The sequence below is a fragment of the Molothrus aeneus genome, chromosome 1, assembly GCF_037042795.1.
Source record: "Molothrus aeneus isolate 106 chromosome 1, BPBGC_Maene_1.0, whole genome shotgun sequence".
NCBI classification, from domain to species: Eukaryota; Metazoa; Chordata; class Aves; order Passeriformes; family Icteridae; genus Molothrus; species Molothrus aeneus.
Genome location: NC_089646.1, coordinates 108,117,090 through 108,140,551, shown reverse-complemented (window position 1 = coordinate 108,140,551; position 23,462 = coordinate 108,117,090).

Below are 23,462 nucleotides of genomic sequence, written 5' to 3'. Positions count from 1 at the left end.
GGAGAAGTAAATGTAAGCAACTTATTTATTACATATTTATTATTTCTTACCATACCCTTCGGGTCAGGACACTTTCTATTAGTATTTTCAAGGGACAAATAAATAAAAATCAAAACATGTTTTTAGGATGATTTTCCAAAAACCTTAATGAGAAAGTACTGATTTCTGTAACAACTACTATGCAAATTCCCCATTTAACAATCGTAGTAACGGAACTTGGGCTGAATAACATTTAACTTCTCCTAGATTAACTTTGTGCCTGATGGAAATTTCCTTCTCCTTTTACACAAACTTGTGCTGCACCACTTCCCTTATTTTTTTTCAGCTTAACCAGTATAAGCTGAACAGACACTGGCCACTAAATAGTTGCAAGCTATCAGTGGCTGTGGTTACTGACAGCCTCTGGCCCAAGCCATGATTGAACCCTTACCTCCAAAACCACAAAACCCATCTCTTGCCAGCTGAATTAAAGAATACTGTAAGAGATAAGAAAGTAGTAGATTATAGTTATTGTGAAAAGCAAGTCACAGTCATGCAAACAAGCTCAGCGTATTTTGCATTTCCCATGATTTAGTACATTCTGAGCCTCGTCCTAACATTCTCTGTGGCCTTTAAGAGCTCATGTCACTTCCTGAGACCAACTTTATTATAAATGCAGCTATATTTCTTGGAAAGTGTGAGATTGTGATAGCCATTACTGGAGAATGGCATTGTCATCTTCTGACCAATGCTTTAGCCCCTCCCTTTCATTCTCTCCCTTTTATTTACTGACCGCATTTCACTCTTAGTCACAGAAAAGTTTCATTCCTCTGGAAGTCTATACTGTGGAGGAAAGATGGGGATTTATTCCCTACTGGCTATTGTTTTCCTGAAAGTTGACAGCTTCCTCACAGACTCCTCCATGCTTTGGAGCCAGTCCCCACAGTGGAAACTATTCCTGGCTCTGTTTTCCCCCAGACAATGTGAGTTCCAAGAGATTCTTCAGGGATTGCGCTAATGGCCCTGCAATCCACTGTGAGATGGTTTTAAATGAAATAGCATTTCTTTGGCAACTCTACAGCAAAAGCGAGAAAAGAATGAAATACTGGATGAAAATAATCTGTTCTGGATGCACACTGTGGAAAACATTGCTGGGGAATGCATACGATAGAAAACTCACCTACCAGGTGCTGAAATATTAACTTGGACATGTAGTATGCTATGAGCCAGTGCTTTTCTTAGAATCTTGTCATAGCAGCATGACACTGTCTAAAGGCAAAAACCACTCACACAGTTTGCTTTAAAGATCACCTATGCTAACAGACACTTGGGGCTTTTGGAACGCTCTCAGCATTTTAGGGTTGCAAGTGCGTTACCTAAGCTAATTAATTTCTTTGGACCACATCATTCATAAAGAAAAATTACATTCCTTGTCAAACAGCTGGTTTTTTTTCAAGTCCCTCAGATTCGCAGCAAGAATACATTTCTTTTTTATGAGCCTTCTGGCTTTCCCTCTAATACCAATATAATGTTCTTTGACAACTGACATTACTAGCATTACTTACATGCCCAGCTCATTGTTCTTAACTTACAAGTTTTCCAAACATTACCTAACTAGCTGGACAAAGTGCACAGTGCAATTAATTGCATAAACCTTTCAAATCTATACAAAGAAACACGGTGAATCAAGGTCCCATAAATATTTATTGTCATCTCTCCTTAAATATCTTTGGCTTTTAGACATATCTACAATGGATAGTCCAGTTTAATGACCCTGAAAAACAGCTATGATATTTACAGAAATAGTTGATAGACATGCAGAGTTTCCTTCCTTCCAGTTCATTTGAACTAGTAGCAAGGTGCCTGCTCAGGGGCTTCTAGATCCGATCCCCAACATAAAATGTAGTGGATTTGCATAAATAACTTGCCAGATAAAGAAAAATGTCTTTTTGATAATTTCCTATCATGTGCCAACCCTGCCACATTGATGCCACATGCCTCTTTTCAAAGGATTATATCAGTCCATATTTAATTGCAGAAACTAGCTTACATATTTTTTGTAAACAGCATATTTTCAAACCAGAAGTGTTGTGTATAGCTGGTTAACACATAATAAGAAGAATGTTAATTCCTAAATAAACAGCATATGAGTATTTACCCTCTGCCTCAAAATGAAACAAATAGAACTTGAAAAAACCGTAGGTGCCTTAGATAAGTCTAATACAGGGTAAAGCCTGTGTCAGTAATTGTAAAGAACATCACTATCCCACAACTTGTGGCTAACTTGCATCTTCATTTAGCTGCAGTTTTGATGCCCTATCTAAATATATTGTCATTCATGGTTGTTTTATCCATACCTGTCTCTCCTTGTGCAAGGTACATTATTCAGCCCTTTTTAATATTCTTACATGAAAAAATAAAAAAAAACTACCTACACCTGCACTAATGAAGGAAGTGCATGTGAATGTGCATGAGAAAGGAACATTCTCTAATTAAAAAATTAAAAACAAAATAGCAGTTGCTTGCAATCTGTTCTTGGGAAGAGAATAAGAAAAACAATTTTACCTTTAGCGCAAAGTTGTCACCCAGCTAAACAAACTGCTTGATAGTATTCAAACATTTGAAGAGATTGGAGTGATTGCAGAACTTAGGTAATGGGAATGGAGCAGGTCTCCTCCACACCTAGAGAAAAGGAGTTGACCAGATGTATGCTGATTTATAGTTTGATGTAAAGCACTAGACTTAATGCCACAGGTTAGCTGCACATTATTGGAACAAACACATTCTTGAGACAGATGAATGAATATCTGAATGGAAGGATGCATTATACAAAATATTCGTATTCAAAGTCCAAACTTCCTGCCTAAAAGGCAAAGCGTTTGAAACTGGACTTTGAGAAAAATCCTGTCTACTTTACTGTAGCATGAATTTTGACCGGGGTTGGGATAAAAATTGTTGTATTGAAGTCTACAATAAATTTATGTTGGTCAGGTGGAAGAAATATCAGATGCTTCCAAATAGAAAGGGGGTAGTTTTTCCCCAGACAGCTCAATGTTTAACAAATCCATCCAACACCACTCTAACAATATAAAATCCTTTATATCATTACAGCTGTAACAGCAAGCAGATAATTTTTTTTTTCCTGAATATTCATGTAAATGCTAACTCCCTCCTTACATCTTTTTTCTTTAGACATTCTGATTCCTTCTTTGGCAGATTCCAGAATATCCCGTACAGTATCATGCAAAACATCACCTGGTGCAAAAAAAAGGTCAGGTGTCTATCTCTTCTTCAGAAGTCAAACTATTTGTGCAGAAGAGATTTCTCTCAAACCACTAAGTATTCTAAGAGTTAAAAATCAAGTCTTTAAAAGGTGCTGCTATTTTTAGATGTTACAAACTCCTATTACACAGTTTCAAAAATATTAGCCTTATCAGCTTTTCTTTAATGGAAGCAGCACTTATACAACTATGTTCACCTTCTCCTAAAAGCTTGCAATCTATACAGCAAGGAAAATATAAAACACCCTGAAATACTTGCTTTTCTTTTCTGTCCAACATTCTTATTTCAGTAAAACTGCATTGTATACTAGATGGCAACAATTTCCTCATGCCAGTGAAAGACCAGACTGTAACCATCATTTTTTCAGGTTGCATTAAAATTTTAGGGCAGGAACCTGAGCAAAGCATCGGTTTGCAACTGTCACAGCAGGTGCACTGTATGCAGTGGTCTATTAAAGGAATAAAGATTAGTAAAGTAAGTGCAACACAGTATAATGCTGTAGGGTTGGTAAAATGTCTTTTAAAAGTATAGCACTTATGATGCTGTCAGTCTATCGACTGGTGTGACATAATAACCACTTTTCCTAAAAGCTGAAATACTCAGCTTCTCACAAGTCCCAGCCCCATCTATTGGTGAGAGAAATGACAAACATCTGGAGTCAGGAGCAAGTCTTTACTCCCTGAGCATCTGCAACTCTAGTGTAGGGAGTATGGAAAATGGAGAAAGGGATGCTGGGTTTTGGTTTCCTTTTCCCCACACAGAAAGGCACATGTCAGGCATGGCTGAAAGCAAGTCATATTAAAATAATGAGCATGCTTGCTCTGCTTAAGGCTAAGGAGGAAACTCAGAAGATATATTCCTGGTCTAGAAGACAGTAGACATATTGTAAAACTTTTATCACTTCTTTCTACTGCAAATAATCTACTAGTGTTATTTTCTTATGTATATACGATGCATTGCTCTTTGAAAGCGTAATGATATTTCTAAATGTGAGATTAGTTAAATTATGTTAGTCTTAAAATTTGTTCAAGAGGGAGCCAATATTTTTCATGGCTATTTGTCTTACTAAGCTGTGTTTGCTTAGTAAATCGACTTCTCTAGTTCCATCATACCTGATTACTAATCTCTGGAAATAGTCATTTTAAGTGGTATCCCCTCACAATTAAAGTTGTATTATGATGCTATCAGGAGCAAGGAGCAGTCATAACTAGGAAAGATAAATCCCTAGTAAAAGGGATTGGGTGACTTCAGAGGATCTGAACGAGAGGAGCAGCACCCATGACATGTAATTACCTCCAGCACACACAGTAGGTTTTGAGAGATGTTCACCTTATATTCTCCCTGCACTTTTGAAGCAACCATCACATCAGCACCCTAAGGCCAGTAAAACATCCAAGATAACCCAGAGGTCCTGGCTATGTCCTTTCTTATTATTACAGCTATTCAGTCTGAAACTGCAATCATGGTTGAGTAAGGAACAAGGTGTAGAAAGCCAAGTCTTATCAAGGCAAACCAGCAGAGGTTCAGAAAGCTGAGAATACTCTCACTTCATTTGAGTTCAGTGCTGAACTGGGGCTTTTTCAAACAATCCACAACTCATCTATCCAATCCCCTCATTTCAAAGTGCTTGCTTCTGCATTATACCAGCCTTACCAAGCACCACACAGGTGTGAGACATCTGTGGGCTATTCTGCCACAGTGCTGCCACCTGTTTCTGTGCTATGCAACCATATATCCCAAAATAGGTTAGTCACTAAATTTCAGAGTCCTCTTTATGGTGTAAATTGACTAACAGAAATTCCACCAGAGGAAGCACTAGAAATAATAAAAGAAAGTAAATGCAAATTAAAATTGTGTCCTGTATTAACTTAGTAGCGTGCTCAGTTACTTGCTATGTATAACATGGATATAGGGACACAGTCCAAATTTCAGCAAAAAAAGCTGACATGGGGTAATATCCTAATGCTCAATCTATCATTCATGGAGCAGAACTCTGTGCATTAAAAGCACCTTTCACCATTAAGGAAAGCAATAGCAAATTGGCTGATTAGCATAAATGTACAAATGTGTTGTCTCTCAGGAGCTATTATCATGCTTTCCAAATGTAGTTGTTTCAGTTGTTAAATTTATGAATTCTCCTGGTTTTTTAATATCTAAATCTTGGCACCTCTATCACACATGCTATGATTCCCAGTAGGTAGCAAAGCCCTGAGAAAATATGAAATGAACTTTTAAAAAATATGTGAATCTGGGGGAAAAAAATGCAGCAATTCGTAAAGGCAATTAACGTTGGTAACAGGCTCAAATAAACTTTGGATTGGGGAATTTACAGAGTTTAGTCCAGTGAGATTTTGTTAAGCCTTGATATAAACTGCATAAAGCAAATAATAAATTAGTCTCTTCAATCTTTCACTTCTAAAATAAAATAGTGTCCCACTTCTGGTATAGAATGACACACACACACAAAAAAAAAAAAAGTATGTTGATATTCATAAGACTATTCCCCTTCTGGGGAAAAAAAAAATAATCAGACCATTATCCCTGAAATCCAAATGTGCTAATCAGCTGAATTCAAGAAGTCCTTTCCCATGAAAAGGCAAAGAAACCCTGGCACTACTCTTTCCATTGACTTAAATAGAACCACTTGAATAAGTGAGAATCTCCCAACTGGGCCAGAGCTTTCTTAGCACTACATTGTAAATTATAAAAAGATATACTGTACTGTATCTCTTCCATTAGGCATAGTTCAGCTGTCTAAAATTGTACTGTTGGTGCCTTTTTTATCCTCTAGTGAGAATATATCTGAGCTAATGAAATCGTACATTACCCTTTGAGGTTTACAAATCTGACACCACATGTAATGTCTGCTCTCCCTTCTTTAAATTAATATATAGGGAGACATCTTTTTGTATGTGGAAAATCATTTCTTTCAGTTCTCCATAATTTTAGAGGTCATTTAATGAGGAGAATGATGATTTGATAGAACCTTTCTCTCATTGTAACTAATCTAATAAGTACCTAACATTTTAGGTAGTACTGTGCTATATGTATTTCTGCTCAATGAGGCTGCCACTTGTTCCAAAGACAAAAACCAGACTGGCAGGGAAGCAGCAGTTTGGCTTAACTTCACATATTCGCCTGTCGGAGAATTTCAAATCACTCTTCATATCTTTAGTGAGCTCATTCATTCAGGAGAAACAGCTTGGGCTTGGCAACTGATTTTGGAAGTACATATTTCTCTGATGTTCTAGGGAGTACTAATTTGTGCCTTATAAATTATACAAAGTACCTATCAAGCAGTAAATAGGTAAATTGAAACGAAGGTCAGCAGTATTTGAATGAATCTGCTACTGAAGATTTGTCCTCTGATATTTTAATTGCTTCCCTCTGATGCATTCAAAAGGCATGATTATCTTTAAATAATGGTGAAAATATAGACCCTTTTAAATTCCCTCTGCTTGATCAACCAAATCAAGCTCAAATTTTATGTATTCACCTATAAGGCACCTCATAGCTCTGTCTGCAGTACCAGCTTATTTCTTTTCTTTCTCCTCTCCTTGCCCCTTACACCTGTCAAGCTGCAGGTTTTTTCCTTGATCTTTTCCTATTTTATATAACCATCACTTCACCATTTTTCAGTTTGCATAATAGTATCTGTAGTGGTATTCTGACTAGTCTGAACAATTTACCTCATAATTTACTTTATATACACATGGAGCTCTGTTGTTGGATGTGCATTGCCCAGCAGACTAATGCTGCCTGTTGTTTCCAGTGCTTACAGAAACCCTTTTTTAAGTCTTGATCCTATTTGCAGGGCAGAGCAGCATGTTTTTAATGAAAGGAAGTTGAAAGGAACTGGTTAGCAGCTGAGCCCATATTGCAGTTCTGCAAATCCACATGTACAACAGAAGATTGGAGGGTTTGAGCCAATGGTTTAAAAGACATCTCATGACTGAGGTTTTATAAGAAGTTTTGAGGAAGAGGCAATGATTTTTTTTTTTTCTGTGAAATGTTCGCAGCCGCCTCCATGTGGTGATCAGTCCTAGGTCAGAGTGAATTTTGCTTAGACTCACAGTAATCATCCACTTTAAACAGTTTATTAATCCCTAGGCAAAGACCCAGAACTCCACAGGTCACTTCACTACTGCTGCAGGGCGAAGTGACTGTATCTCCTTCCCTTAAAACCTCAAAGCCATTTGTCTTGAAATTTCTGATTTTCAGAGTTTTTAAGAGGCTACTAGTTGAGTAGTGACAATGAGTTTTGTCCTTCATCCTGTTTTATAGATACAGGTTTCTTGTCAGTAGGTTACAAATTAAATTCCCCAACACACACAGACTATTCAGTAATTCACCACAGCTTTTTAATCATAACTCACAGTATGTGAAGTAGTTCTCTGCAGGAATGAAGGATTGTCAGAAAAAATACAGATACAGTTTATTCTATCATTGAGCAAAGGTTGGACGATAGACTCTTGAAGGTCTTTTTTAGGATTTCTTTAAAATATTTACTCCTTTTTTATCCTGTATATTTTCCAAATACATGACTTCAAAGACAACAATTCCCCAACAGTATAAGCATTCTTCAGGCAGCTTTCTATCAAACTGGAGCATGTTATCCAACTATCACACTCATCAGACTTGTTAACCAGAGGTTTGAAGCCTACACTACAGATAATGTACAAGACAAACCCTCATTCATTCACCACTCACTGCAGATGGCTTCTGCTGTGAGTCACTTCTATTTCTTTTGATCAGAAACTTTCCTAGGAGATGAAATAACAGGTTTGCCTACGTGCATGCTGATTGTCTACATCAATTCACCGAAACCTGTGGGAGAGATGCAGCACAACAAAACTGCTTACAACAAACAGCTTGTTAAAGAAGTCTAGAAAACTTCCCTTTTATTCCTCACCCACTTTCCCACACACTTCCCTCTGGTATGTAAGTGGAACCCCTAGATTATAGGGAAGGAGGCCAGGGAAAGTTTCACAAAACCCAGGGTGTTAGGTCTCTGGATTTCTAAATTGTTTGTTTCTGAAGCTTCAATGCATGGAGCAGCCAGCTTAAACACTTCATCCACCCACAGATGTGATTATCAGTGCACAAACTCAAAGGAAACACAGAGATGACCTGCTTTAGGTAGGCAGCAGAATGAGTGGCAGGGAGGAAAAAAAAAACACACCTCAGGCTCAATAAATGCCCACTAGTGGCAGCCGCCTTCCCTGTGCCTTCTCAAACCAATTTAAAAAGTAGTTTAAATCCGAGGATGAAAATCAGCCCCAAAATTTGAAAGAGAGGGGAAGGAAAGTGTCAATGCATTCCAGATGGTTTGGAACTAAGGCTAGGATTTCTGTTTTTTTAGTTCTCAGCATTTATTATTTACCTTGTACTTTATTTATATTATATGCACAAATTATTACATGAAAACCTTATACCTGCAGTGCTGAAAATCTTTTTGCCTGGGATGGTTAAAAATAAAGGTAAACTGAAATCTTAAAACATAAATTGGCTAAAGGAGTCTGTGTTTGCCTTAAGATGATGCTGTGTAAAGAATATTTAAAATGACATAGGCATTCTTTCCTGGCGACCTCCTGATGTCTCCTGGCATTTCAACCTTGTAATGTAGCAGGCCGATTTTATTTTGTTTGTGCAATTAGTCATGTTACTTAGCAGTACAAAAAGTGCTTTTTACACTAAACTCCAGGGAATAAAATATGCAGAATTCATGAGATACAAAACACATCAAAATTCATTTCCTGAGCACAAGCACTGAAACATTGTGCAGCAAAAACTATTACTTTTTTCATTGTGTTCGTAATAAAGAACTCAAGCAACCATGCCCTTCAGGGCTGGGCTCCTCACCACTTCACTTGAACTCAGCCTCAGCGTTGAGCCATGGCATGTGAAGTTAATTACTCTGGGCATTGGGGCTCTGAAGAGAAGAATGACCCTATTTGCAGCTCGGTGTACCGTGTACCACGCTACAGTGAATTCTTTCAGTACCTACACACCACGCACTCTGTGGCTCTGAATGGAGCAATAATTCTCGTGCTCTGGAGGAAACTCAACTGTCATCTCATTTTCGCAGGGACACTCGTCTTCCCCGATAACCATTTAATGGGGACTGACATCAGTCCACATCCAGTCACTGTCACCCTCCCACTTCAAATGGCATGAAAATCCAAGGGTTACAGCTTTCAGAAACTGTCATGCAAGAGGGCAGGCTTGAAGCGGTTTCCAAGCCTGGGTCTTGTGATCCCAATGCCTTTCTATCAGCTTTTGTGATAAGGACATCAGAATTATGTAGATCCAGAAATCTGTGCCTGTGAGTGACTCCCCATCCAATAAACCAAACACTGTCTTGCAGGAAACCTGGTTTACATAATTTGACAAGATGGTTGACTCACCAAGGAGCTGAATATTTTCATAGGATCTGCAATTTTAAAAAAAAGGCCATTACACATGATTGCTCACCAAATAACTAACTACTCTCAGTTACTGTTGGAGTGAGAACCTTTAGCACCTTTAACAAATGAAAAAATGAAAAAAATACTCTGCCCCTCTACATGTGCTGAAATGTCTGGCTTTGCCTGACATAGTCAAAAATTATGTCAGATGGTGGTCAACAGTAACATTAACCTGAAAGAAGAATAAAATAAGTGAGGAAAGATCTATGCCTGGTAAAATCAGTTGCAATTCTAATTCAAATAATAGAGACATTTAGTTTCTTTAGCAGGATCTACACTATTTTATCTATTTATACTATGATACATCTTCAACTTGAAATAAAGTTCCTAACACTCAACATTTTGAACAGTATTTGCAGGAAATGGAATGGTCACTAGGGTTAGAAGGCAAGAGCTGGACAGTTTTTTCTTGAGATATTCCTTCATTTTTCACCAATGTAAGGCAGTAAGTTTACAGATTTTTTTCAATGCTTCTTGATTTCTTTTCAATTTTTTTGTATTTCCTGATGTTGGTTAATCATTTGATTTATTCATTCATTCATTCATTCATTCATTCATTCATTCATGTCTAACCTAGAACAGGTTATTTTGCAGCTTCTGATTTTAATGCATCAGATACAGAGCTTGCATAATCATGTAAGGAGAAGAGAGCACAGAGAACTATGAAATTGCTCTTGGATATTGCCTTAATTCTATATAAGATAGGAAAATAAATTATAGATTGAACTTTTAACTTGTTAGGTTTTGACTAGTCATCCAGGTAGTTTTTAATCCTGGCTATCATTTACTAATATTCTTTTGCCAATAATCATTCACAGGCCTTTGCTGATCTGTTATCCAGATCTAACACAAGCAATGGTGTTTGACTGGATGTAGAGAAAAACACACTTGATCCCTTTCTGATACATGTATATGCTGAGATGGGTTGCATTCAAAAAAGAATTATGTGACCAAAAGGAAGAACATTAAATGTTCTACCCTTTGGAAACTGTTCCCACTTTTCTACAGCCCATATCAGTTACTGTCTGTGGTTTCCAACACAGCAAGGGCATTCTTGATATGCTTATTCCAATACTGTGTTCTCAGCAGCTGTAAGAACTAGATTTCCTAGTTGCAGGTAAATGGCACTTCTTTTCTGACTGTTAACTCAGTAACGTCACCATGTATTTCTACTCGATTTTTTCAGGTCAAATGACAATGCTTTTTTTTGTTTGTTTGTTTTGGTTTTGTTTTTTCTTTTCCATTGCAGAAAATATGAGAAAGCATGAGATAACATTCTTATAAATAAAATTTTTGTCTGAAACTTTCAAAATCTCCCATATGTCCTGAAGCATCATCAGGGACAGAACACTCCTGTTTCTTTCTTTTGTTCATTTATTTTGTCTTCTATTTTCAAGCTCTGAGCCTTTTTATTCCTCCAGAGCAAAATCTGAAGCTTCAATACAGACAGCAAGGAAGGTGACACTTTAAGAAATCTAGAGTAGGTTAGATGGAATGGTTTTGCCTGAAATGACACTTTAATGTGCAGAGCTTTCAGGTGACCCAGCAGAAAAGGAAACATCAGGTTTTTCCTGACGTACTCAGTTAAGTTACCACAAACCTTGTGAGCCAGAACTTGATTATTGAGACACATGCACTTCCATAAACCTTGCTCAGCTGCCTTAATATTAAAAGAATAAAGTGGGGGTTTGTCCCACTTCCTTTTTTTCTCCAAAATATAAGCCTCCTCTTATTTATTTTCTACTTTTCTAAGGAACTGTTACAACAATCCAGATTATGAAATTTCAGATTAATCTATGTGATTTTACATGCTGATTAGTGACAAATTGTCATAGTTAACCCTGATCTCAATAAGTACACTTCTCAGGTAAACAATTCTTGACACAGTATCTCTTTCTCTTTTTCATTATTTAGTAGTTGTTACAGTCAGTGGCTTGGCTGCATAATGACACCTTCTTCTTGTACCTGGATAGCTAAAACAATAAAGCCAGAGAATAAAGACCAGAAGGTTGTGATATACAGCATATGATACTTCTAGGGGAATTTTCAAGAGTAATATTGATTTTTGAATATACTCCTCAAAGTTTTTGCCTTTACACAGTTTTAAAAACTGCCAGAGAGTTGTCTGAATAACTATCAATAATATTGAACTAGTTGTATAATGGGACTGATTTAATCTTTCCTTATTTCTGGTGAAAATTGACCTTTAATTTAATGTATTTCTAACCATCCTAGCTTACTTCCAAGAAGTCAAGTGTTTTTTTCTTATTAAATCAAATCTGATCATATAAAAAAGTATCATAGTCTGTCAAGTATAAAACATACTAGTCATGAATTGAAAATAATACTTGATCCATTCCAAGGCTTTTAAATACTCCCATCAAGATATACAATCACTTGATGGACTTAGAATAAATTTAGGATATTTAAATGAATTAATTTCCTGTGTCACCACCAAATTTTCAGGGAAAAGTTTGTTTATGGAATCTAATTACAAAGAAAATCACTAGGCACACAGAGATGAATTGTTGAAAAAATGATCCATAACTTCCAGAATTCAATTCATATTATATCATGCTTTGTGTGACAAACTCTCTGGATCTTGAATGCTGCAGGTTTTTGAAACAACATTGAAAGGTTAACTTTAAAGAAAACACACTAGCAAGCCTCCCAGATTATAGGATAAAATGAAATGCCATAATCTTACAGAAAGTCTCCTGCATCCAAATGAAAAGTAAATTTACTGTTTTAAGGAGCAACTGATTTGTGTGTTCTGCAGCAGGGCAGCAATTGCCAGTGGAAAGATCCTTTACAGTTTTTCTTCTCTGAAATGGAAGCAAATAATCTGGTTAATATTTTGCAATTTCATAATTTCCTCAAAAAAATTAATTCTTAAAAAAAGAAGTGTAGAGAAAGAAGAAACCCACATTGATAGGTGTCTTTTAGAGCTCAGAACCAGGGACATGAAAGTCCCTTCAGAGCAGCAGTAACATCTGCCATTCTCAAAATGCTATGGACTGTTTTTAGTGAGTTTTTCCCTTCTGCTCTCATTAACTTTACTGATGAAAGCCAAAGAAAAAGCATTTTCCTGAGAAGTTTCCAATTTAATAAACCATCACACCAAACAACTGTAACTTCCCAGGTACAGAAGAAGCTTACAGAAGTTATTTGAGACAGAATCGCTCCTTCTAATACTTACTAAATATGTGTTAAGCCTGTTAATGACTGTGCTGTCCCATCCACTGAGAATCTTGGACACATGGGATCAATTCCTTGGAGAGTGGTGGAGGCACACTCTTAGATTGGATCTGCAAAATTGGTTCCCTGGGTTTCAATATTTTAATATCCACTCAGAGTATAAATATGGTAACAGTAAAAGTTGTATAATGAGAAGTCTTTATTGAAGTATAAAAAATCTACCACTGATTCATGGAATGTGCAATGAATTTGCAAGGAATGCAAATGATGTGCTGATTTCAATTGAACTATTCTTACTTGCACCAACTGCAAATCAGGTTTGGGACATGTAAAGTGTCATTATTGGACACAGTGTTTACATAGGACATGCTTTTATTATTGTTCATCACTAATTCTTATACCCTTTCCTCTTCTACTGCCATGACATGTAGAAGGAAGTAGCCATCTAATAACTTCTGTGCTATTCCTTTTTCTCTGTTCTTATGAGTAGTGAGCAATATGCTTTTATTTTTTCCTGTGGATGTTTCAACTCCACTAACTGTAAAGCATCAAGTTATATTCACAGAAATTATAGTAAAAGACAGAAATAAAGTCACTGGATGTCAACATCTTGATCTGTTTTCTAAAAAAGAAAAAAAACACAACAAAATCAGTGTACTTCAGAAAAAAAAATGAAAAAAAAATTTTAAAAAATGAAAGAAAGCAAAAAATATGCTGTTGACAGGTGACAAGAGAAAATAACTCGTAGGAAGGTTTTAAGCCCTGAGGATTTATTTGTACCTGCTGGGTTAGAGACGGCCAAAGAGCAGAAATAATGATCAGACAGACAAATACACAACCACAAATAAGCCTGTGCCATTGCTCCTGGCAACTGTTCATTATTTAAAACAAACAAAGACCTGTTCTTTGTATAAAGGTAATGGAAGGCTCTGTTTAAAGATTGAGCATTCTGAGAGAACTTTGAAAGTAAAAGGCAGTGTTCCAGAAACATTTCTTGTGATAGATATTTAGAAACAGGTTGTGATTTTTCCAAAATCTGCAGCTCCATATCTATAGCAGTTCAGAAGGGGTTGTAGATGTCCATGTTGCTTTATTGCCATTTACTGACCCAAATAATTTCATTTAATTTCTGGTATGGTTTACATGCTCAGCATACTGGGTTTATTCAAAGGATGCAAATAAACTAGTAAATGTTGCACTTTGAAGGAATGGAAGGGGAAAATGGCATACATGAAATATTTTCTTTACATACACCACAGAATAAATCAGAAGCCCTAGACACAACCTTGATTCTGAGGGATGGCATGTCACCCTTCATGCATTCAAAAGTGTTGTTTGAATATCCCACAGGCACAAATATAACTTGCCAGTTCACCCAGGGAGTAAATAGTTTTTATAGTGTCACTTGGAGTGACTCCTCAGATGGTGATGTGCAGGATCAGGAGTTGGACCCAGTGATGCTTGTGAGTCTCTTCCAACTCAGCATATTCTGACATTCTATGAACTGCTAGTCACCTACACCATGAAAAAATCTACTGGAAGCCATTAGATTCATTTATCCTTTCTATTCTGGCTACTCTGTACTAGTGTTAATTCAACAGGCTTGAAGAAAAACAAACTTCCCACATACAATAAGGGAGCTTGATTCAAGAAGCCTGATGCAACAACATTTGCTTCTTTTCTTTTTCCTTTTTACTTTTGAAGAACTACATTGTACCCAGCAGTTTATCAGACTGACACATCTAGTTGTGTTACTGCCTGATGTGATGTGGCACAGTCCATCAGGTACTTGAGAGTCAGGTTCCACTTCTCCATTTTGGCAGCAGCCACTCAGTCCCAGCACAGGTTGCTTTTACTTTTTTTGTTTGCTCTGCTGGGTTATTATCACACATTTGAGTGTAAAATAACACAGAGCAGAGCTAAAGTCACAACCTTATGATGACGCATTCTGTACCTACGCTTCCCTCTCAGTCCTTCATGACCACACGGGTGCCTGAATGGTTTATCTAGACCTTCCATTTTAAAGAATAACAGAAAAACTGTGTTTGTTTTTTTCCCAGTTCCATATCAAGCTTAATGGTGCATGTCAATTACACTGCCATATCCAGGCAAGTGCATATACAGAGTTTAGGTTAACAAAACCAGCAGGACTGCAACTCCCACAAGAAAATTCCCTTCCAATTTCTTTGTTCAGCATTAGTCACCATCAGTATTCTTCCACCCCAGACTTATTACTGGGGTGCTCCACAACATTTCAGTGGTCTTTCTACATGCAGCTTCTGGAACTTTTCCAATAAAATGAGTCTGAATTTTTCCTTTGAAGAAAATGAATTTCCAGACAAAAAATAAATGCGCAGTTGAAGAGCTAACAGTCCTATCTCCTGTTGTTTCTCAGTTTCATTTTTAAGCGAATAAAAGGAAATCTGTGTAGTTTGAAGTCTGTAGGAATTCTCTCAACTACAAAGAAAGAAGCTCATGTTGCTGAGGTGACAGCAGACAGATAAAACCAATACTCAGGAGAGAAAACACCAGCAGCACCTCACATGGCTCAATTTGAAGCATTATTTTTATTATTTGCAGCTAAATCAATTATACCTAGTATTTTTAGCTGTGGATTGGATCTATTCCTAGTTTTATGTGAATTTTGATGAAAGCATCACTTTTAGCACACAGTCTGAAGGTTTCTTTGTAGCGAATAAATAATATATTCAAGCAATATTTTTCCCATTGAAACAAATATTTAAATAATTTCCACCTTCTCTTTAATTATGAATAACAATGCCCACTTTCATCCTCAGACAAGCCCCATACTTCGAAGATCAGCTTTGCCCAAGGTCTGCAGGCAATTCTAAACAAGTGTTTGAAGAGCCCTGAAAATGAGCCTAATGCTACTTGCCTCCAGGGTGGTTATCCCAGTTACACTCCCATATAGTGCTTATGCTAAAGAATTAACCTTTTAATCATACCAGAATGACTTCTGAGTGGCTCCAGCTGAATTTAAATAACAAAGGGAACTGAAAATTAAAAATTTCATAAGGGGTTTTAGTGGGTCAACTGAGGCAGGATGAAATAGCACAGATTCACTTGAGTAAATATGTGAGTATAGCAGTTACTTGTTTCCAAATTTAATTGCCTCTCTCTGGGAAAAGAAGTTAGGGTAATATTTGCAACACAAGAATTTTTGCTGAAATTTCTTCCCATCCATCAATCTTTTCCTCAATAATGTGGGAAGTTTGTTTTTATGAGCTCAGATATCTATTTTATAGTTGTAATACATAGAAGCAAAGATTACTCAGGGTTTGTTTTCATTTGGTGTGGGGTTTTCTTTACAGAAATTAACAGTTTAGCTTTGTGATTGCCTAACTTAACCAAGGTCACAAGGATAAATTGAGATTTAGAAAGGAAGTGTGTATAGTTCTGGGGATCTGGGCTCTGCTGTGCAGTTGCATGATCTCATCATCCACAAACTCATCCTTTCCCACAGATCTCCACTCACTTTGCCACTTTCTTCTCCTGCTGTCCTCATCAAGCAGGATGTAAGAAGAGGACAGGCTCACACTCATCCCACACTCATCCCACAAAGCACAGCCAGCAGGATCACAGAACAAGAAAGATTATTCCTTTCTCCGCCTCTCTTCTGCCATTTAGTTGTGAAACTAAGGGGACTGCATCAAGCAATGAGTATAGGCATGTCTGGAGCCAGGTCATTACTGCTCACTCAGCAAACTTAAGGGGTATAAGAGGAAGCAGAAGCAGACCCATGTAACAAATAGTTTCATTGACTTGTGGGGCCAGATGTGGCGCTACTGCAATTTCATTGACTTTTGTGAGATTATCTCTGAGTGAATATGGGCTGTGGAGAAATTAGTCCTCTAGGAAAAAATGACACCTCATCAGCCCATATTTTGCTTTCTGGAAAACCGCTTATGGCTTGAGAGCACAGATTAAGGCATGAAACAAAATTAAAAAAAAAAAAAAGAGCAATTACCAGTCAAGGTGAATATAACTAGGCCTAAATCAGTGTGATAGAAATTAAAAGGCTCATTTTTGTAAGATAGGAAGCTGTGTGGGACATAAACAAATGACAGAATTTTCTTTCTTTATGCAATAATAGAAGGTCCTTGGAAAGTAAACAAACAGCAAGCACTAGGAAGGTTTATGTCATAGCACAAGTTAAAATCCCAGCCAAGAAAGGGAAAAATACCTTGGATTTAGCTATAGCAATGAAAATATTTTAAAAGAACATCTGGACAAGCCTTCTGATAAAATGCTTGGATTTTCACAGGAAAAAATATGGAATAAAAATGTGCGTGCAGAAGAAGGAAAATACATGCTATATGAAAGCTCAGAATTAAAGAACAAGATTGTCAGGACTGGTTTTTAGCAAGTGGAAGAACTGAGGATCTCTTTAAGCATTTGATTGCCTCCCAGTCACAGTCTTAGAAACAGTCTCATGGCTCCAATATAGACCATTAATAGGCCAGATTCTTCATCCTTACTAACTGCATCTGGAGCTGTCAGCCTGTGACTCCTCCAGGGGACAGAGAAGGAAAAAACATTGCAAATCTCAGTAGAGCTAAAACAATAGAAGCCTTCAATGTACATTTGTTAGCTAAACTGGAGCAAGGGAGGTGTGGATGAATGTTCCCTTCTGCAGCTGTTTAAGAGGGGTGCTACTCTCCAGCAGGAGCACGGTAACAGCCAGCTGGCAAGGTGTGAGGCATGTGAACCCCTTCCACCATCCCACTGGGTTGCAAGGATTAACTTTTAGAATTGAAGCCCACAAAAGTGATTAAACACTCACCATTGTTGTGGGTTAACCCAGCATACTGAAGAACAAAACATCCAGAAGGTGGATCAGGCTGCTAAGGCTGAAGTGGCTCATGTGGATCTGGGCTGGCAACATAAGAGTGAATTATTCATAGTTCTGTTGTGGTTTAACCCTAGACACACTAAGTACCATGCAGCTGCTCATTCACTGCTCTCATCTCCACAGCCCTAGTGGGATGGAAAGGAGGATCAGATAAAAGTAAAAACCTGTGGGTTCAGATAATAATTAATAATTGAAATAAAATATACTACTACTACTACTAATAATAATAGTAATATAAAAAAGAGAGAGAGGAATAAACTAAAAATAAATCTAAGTAATGCACAATGCAATTGCTCACCACTCACTGACTGATGCCCAGCCTGTTCCCCAGCAGTGATTGTTATGCCACAACTGATATCTCATTTTTCTCCATCCCTTTGGTAGAAGAGTGAAGTTGAAAATTTGCTTTCACTTGGAAAAGTGTCCAGTACACCTGGAATCAGCTGCCCCAGGGATGGAAACACAGCATTACCATCTGCCACAGACTGATCCAGCCTGCACTGGAAGTGAGTGGAGCTCCAGAAATCGGAGATACACTGATGAAATTATTATGTCATGCTATATAGCAGAAGAGGTTTTTGAGAAGGGGAATTAAACAGTCTGAACCCTTCTGAAAAGTGTGTTGCCATAGAACAAACTAAAGTGTGGAACCTGCATGGGAGAATCAGTTTTTAGAAAAAGAATGGCAAGATGGACATCATCAGATGCCAGTGGGTCAATGGAGGTGACCAATATAATAACAACTATTTTTTCTTAGCATTATGAGTTTTGTAGAGTGAATATTCCAAATTACAGTCTGATTGTCAGTCCTCTCTATCAAGTGATCCAGAAGAGTGATTTCAAATGGGGGCCTGAGCAATGATGAGCCTTTGAAAAAAATCAAACAGGACATAGCTCATGCCAAAGACCTTGGGCCACTTTGGACAGAACAAGACATAAAAAATGTGCTCTAAAACACAGCCAAGAGAAATGTCTCTACCTGGATCCTCTGACAGAAAGCACCAGGTGAGACTCTAGGTCAACTCCTTAGGTTTTTGTGTCTGGGATACAGAGAATCTGAGGTGTGCTATACTAAAAAAGAAAATATTGGTTTGAGCTGCTTCAGAATTTTTTGTGTTGAAGACACAAGAAGCTCCTGCTAGCACACTGTCTGCCAGTGCTGGGCTGGATGTTTCAAAGGAAAGGTCCCCTCTACACATCATGCAGCTGATTCTACACAGAGTAAATGGGTCACACTGATCACACAACCAGCTTGAATAGAAAACCCCAGTCATTCAGGAATTTTGGAAGTGGTCACAGACTATGAAGAAGGCAAAGATTTCATAGTATCACTAGAGGAAGAGGTGACAAGCCCTGAAAAAGTTCCCTGTTGGACACCAGAAAAGGACCATTGTGGTTTAACCAAGCAGGTGCTTAAATACCACACAGTCAGTCACTTTCTCAGAGCCCTGTGGTGATAGAGGAGACAAATGAGAAGAAAGAGCAAAATTCATGGATTGAGATAAAAACAATATGACCGGAGAGAAAGGAAGCAATAATAATAATAATAATAATAATAATAATCCTATATACAAAACAAGTGATGACCTGTTGACCAATGCCCAGTCAGTTCCAAAATATCACACCAAAACTACCTTTCCTCCTGGTTTATATACTGAGGATGATGTCATATGGTGTGGAATATACCTCTAGCCAGGTTGTGTCAGCTGTCCTAGCTGTGTCCCCTCCTGGCTTCTTGTGCTCCCCCAGCTTCCTCACTGGTCAGGTGACATGAAAAAAGGAAAAGCCCTTGACTTAGAGTAAACACTGCTTAACAATAACTAAAATATCCTTTTTTTTCTGGTCAATATTCTGGTCCTAAATCTAAAATACAGCACCATACCAACTACCAGGAAGAAAATTAGCTCTATTCCAGCCAAAAAGAGGAACCTGTTTTTATCAATCACAATATAACATATAATTGTAATATTGCAACTATTATCAATTTAATATAATTGGAAATATAAGTTGATCTGATCTAATGTACTTGAGTTTGGGGGAAGAAGAAACTAAATAGAGTAGTGAAAGCGAACAACAGAAAGACTGTGTTTTCAAAAAGTTGTTAAAAGTTTTTGCTTCTCCTAAAATACTTGCTTCTTAATGAAAGCTTACAGCTATTCCAAAGTATTCTGGAGTCTGTTTTTGCTTTTCTCTTTGTAAGGGAACTTACTGCACTGTTGTATTTCAACCACTAAAACTTCCACACCAGGAACAGGCCAGGGGCAAAGTTACTCTGATTTTTGCACTGTCCCAGAACTGTGTTTTATTACTGTATCCCCTCAGGTCCCTAAGTTACAATAGATATCAAAGTCAGCTTTCCAAATCTATTTTCACAATAATTCAAAGTGGTTTCAATCTTTTTTTTTTTTTTTTTACATTTTCCATCTGTACCATGTTTAATATATGAAGCCAATTATATGTGAAAATGTCAAATGGTCTAATTTAATGAAAAAAAATAAAGACCACATGTACACTTGAGGAGAATAACCTGTGTTATTCCTTGCATTTATCCTATGCAGCAGAATATAAGTACAGGTTTTTGTAGCTTGTTCAGAAGTGTTGTTGGTAATATTTTTTTTTGCATTCGCTTGTCTCAACTTTATTCAAAGTGGATGTAAACAATAAATAAAATTATTGCCAAGGTTACTTTTCCTAAAAGTGGCTGTTATAATCAGAAAAAGGATGCCATAAAAATGGTATCTAATATCTTACATTTATTCTCCCTCAGTGACTTCTTTATCAATTGTGCTCATTTTGCAAGTCAAAACAAGATCCTTCTGACTGCCAATACTGCAGTTCTACATGTTACTTGAAAAGGAGACAATATTCTTCTACTCTCTTTTTCAACGATACAGATTTTTGAATAAAAACCATACCCACCCATCTGGATGATGATGCAGGAGGTAAACATAAGGCTTTGCAATTCTGCTTTGCAGTTCAGATAGTGGAAAACATATTTATAGTTAAATGTATGAAAATGCTAAAAACCTGAGGCAGATACTTGAGCTGCCAATTTGTGATTGTCCTTCTGATGCCAAAGCTTTGACTCCAACAGCAGGCCTTGAGGTATGGCAAGCATAGAAATTAATGCAGCAGTGATTTTGAGTAAGCACAGCAAAGTTTAAAATAGCTGAAATTATACTGAACTGTTGTCTTAGGCAGCATCTCCAGTGAGCTGATTGAGAGCTCAAGTCTGGACCCGAGTCACAGGACTTTTATGGCACAGTTTCTAACAAACTGTCAGACCCTTAGCACCTTATTTAGCCCTGAATAGTGTAGAAACAGAAAAAACTCAGAATGTAAAAATAGTCAAGACTGTTAAAACTCAGTGTTGTGTCGGTTTACAAATTTTCTGGTGGACTTTTGGCCTATGTATAGAAGAAACAAGGGAATCCACAATCAATGTAAGGAATAGTTTTCCACCTTTGATTTCCTTCTACCTTCTTCATAACAAGCCTATGTCTTTTCTGATTCTTTACTGATGATCAAAGATAAAGGAATGAATATTCCATTGTTACACCTGAAAATAAACTTTTTCTCTATAGCAGATACAAAGCACAGAGAATAACTGCTGGGACAGAGACAGAATTAAGGCTGGCATTAAAACCTTGCTCTGCCTTTTTTAGTGTTAGCGTTTTGCAGATTTTAGGGCTTCTTGTTTAAAAAGTATATCTTTGGTGTTGTGTGTTTCTTAATAATAAATTATGTCTTCCTGTTTTACATTGACAGGACCAGAAGCAACTTCTTGTATGAACCTAAAGTCTTACATTACAACATTGAAGGGGGAGATGTGGAAAAAATTAGGAGCTTTTGTTTTGGGAATGATGTTTTTGTTTTTTCCTCCCTCATAAATTTAACAACCAAAAGACTCATTTTGCTGTAGGTTCAGAAAATGTAAAATTTAAAATATTTCCAAGTGGCTGGCACATATCATTAAAAAAAATTATTTGCTCTAACTTGCTTTCTTTGATTTACTTGGAATCTTTAAAGAAACGATCTTTCTGCTCACTATTGACAATGTAACCTATTGTTTGTTAAGCGGCCAAGATCAATTTACAAACCTTTTTTTTAGAAAAAAACTTTAAACAGACAAAATTAATGGCATAGTATGTGCTGCTTCTGATAATCCAGTTAAAAAAGCAGCAATACAAATCTAATAAATGTTTTCAAAGTTTCAATGAACTGTCATCAGAGCAACTGCTGTATTGATCATCCTCTCTTTTCTTCTGCTCCAAAGGGTTACATTTATGCAGCTCACATATCTATTAAAAGAATAATCTTTCCTTCAATAACTTCTATTTTTTCTGAGCTTTTAGCACATTTGATGTGCTGCTGCTCTTTAGAGTTTAGAATTTATAAACAGCATTTTGACTGGCACACAATGGTTCAGTGTGAGTTACCTAAACCTATGCACTTATTTAACTATGGAAATTGTCACAGTGTCTTTCACAGCTCTACCTGCAACTGTGAAATTGTCTGTGCTCCAATACTTCATTGAATGCCTGACTTAGAGATGCTGAAGACTTTTGCAGTGTCAAACTCTAATTATCACCAAAGATCTTCTTCTAGGTGTTTGTTTACACATATATCACCCCAGCAAACTTCCCAGGACTTTACTTCTCTCTTATTTATTTTCTCCCATCCCATTGTATGTATTAAGCTCTAAACCAGCTTCTTCTTTAAATTTCAATGAAGGAAACACATTGCCATCAAGTTGCCCACCAGACATTGGTGCAATTGACATGATTTGCAGTAGAATAAGCAACAACCTAAGTGTGTTTACAGTGAATGCATTTTATTTTAGATGTTCAGCCTTGGGCACTGTCAGGTTACCCTCAGAACCTTCTCTAGGTTGACCTTTCCTTGATTAATGTTTTTCCCCTGGCAGAAACTTCTGAATAATCTTTCCCCCTTGCTATTGCTTTTTCTTTCTTTGCAGCTGCCTCTCTTCCTAACATACCATTCACCCACCACAAATAACTGTTGTATTTGTAAATAAGGCAGACAGACAGACACTGACTCATAGCCACGTATAGACCACCCAAATTGTCTGTAGCTTCCACCACATTTCACCTTTCTTGTCTGAAATTAACAATGACCAAAACTGGCTGCTATTAAAGTTCTGCAAAGCATATTAAAGGCAAGCTCACCAATAAAGTTTAATCATGTTTTTCTGAGCCATATTTCTCTGGTTCATATTAATGGGATTTATGATGTCTGTGTAGTGCAGGATCTTTGCCCTCTACTTTCATTTCTTTTCCCCTTAACTGAAAATGTAGCCTAGGTTAAACAAAAGCCATAAAAGCTATGATCAGTAAAAAGAGAAAATCAGATGCAGTGTGAGATGTTTCAGTCAAGCAGCGCAGTTAGAAACTCAACCCAGAGGTGCTGTTGATTCAGTTTATGTGTGATGCTGAATAAGCTGGAAGCTGTTCTCAAGATTCTTTGTTTAAAAACTGAGTACCAAAGAAAGTATTTCTGCCAAGTACTGTCCCATAGCAAATGAAAAAGTAATTTCATTCCTTTTTCATTTCCTCAGATTACAGACAGTCAGGAATCATACAAAGACAGAAAATCTATTCTTAACTTCACTGGAATGGGTGAATCAGTTCAGATTAAAGAAG